An 820-nucleotide genomic window follows, 5' to 3' on the forward strand; every position below is an offset into this window, starting at 1 on the left:
AAAAAAAAAAAAAAAAAATCAAAACATGAAAATATTTTTTTGAGTGTCTGTCAGGTTCAAAGAAATTCTGGGTTAACTAAGGTTTTTGCAGGTGCAATAATGTAGCAACATTTTTTCTGTGTTTTATATAAACTATTGCATTATATAGGGTGAATTACATGATAAATAAATAAAATAAATCAAACAAAGTCAAGTACGTCTGAGTCAGCTGGATATAATGGAGATTTACTTAGAAGATTATGCTTAAAATACAATAATTTCTTTATCCAAATCATTGTGAATCAGGAACATACAAAAAAAACAGTTTCAAAAGTGTTGTAATTGTTAAGCAGAAAATATAAGAGGCGAGCCACAGCTACCTGAATGGGGGGAACTAGAGGAGGGAGGGGTGCTGGTTTTATGTTCTGTTTTTGTTTTTAAATGCATTTTTGACAAGTGTCCTAATTTTTTTTGTTTAAAGCACTTTGGGGTTTGAAAGAATGAAAAGCACTTAAAAAACAACGTTTGATGTGGTTTGATCTGGCTCCAAACTGTACGTCTGGATAGCTCTGATAGTGCTCGCCATTTTGGTTCCACTGGTATTATTAGGTTGTGGGTGTGAGAGCAATTGCATTTTAATAGTTTGTGCTAAAGTTCGAGCTAGCAAGTAGCATGCTAGCTTGGTTATAATGTTAAAAATGTTTATATATTTTTTTATATTATTGCTTGATATTTTAATGTTTTCAAAGATATGTTATTGACAAGTATGACCAGCAGAAAAACTGATGGACATTCATGTTAATCATACATTTCTTGCTTGTAATTTAGGTTTGTTGGTGGC

The sequence above is a fragment of the Oryzias melastigma genome, linkage group LG12 (genome assembly GCF_002922805.2).
Source record: "Oryzias melastigma strain HK-1 linkage group LG12, ASM292280v2, whole genome shotgun sequence".
In the NCBI taxonomy this organism is placed as follows: domain Eukaryota; kingdom Metazoa; phylum Chordata; class Actinopteri; order Beloniformes; family Adrianichthyidae; genus Oryzias; species Oryzias melastigma.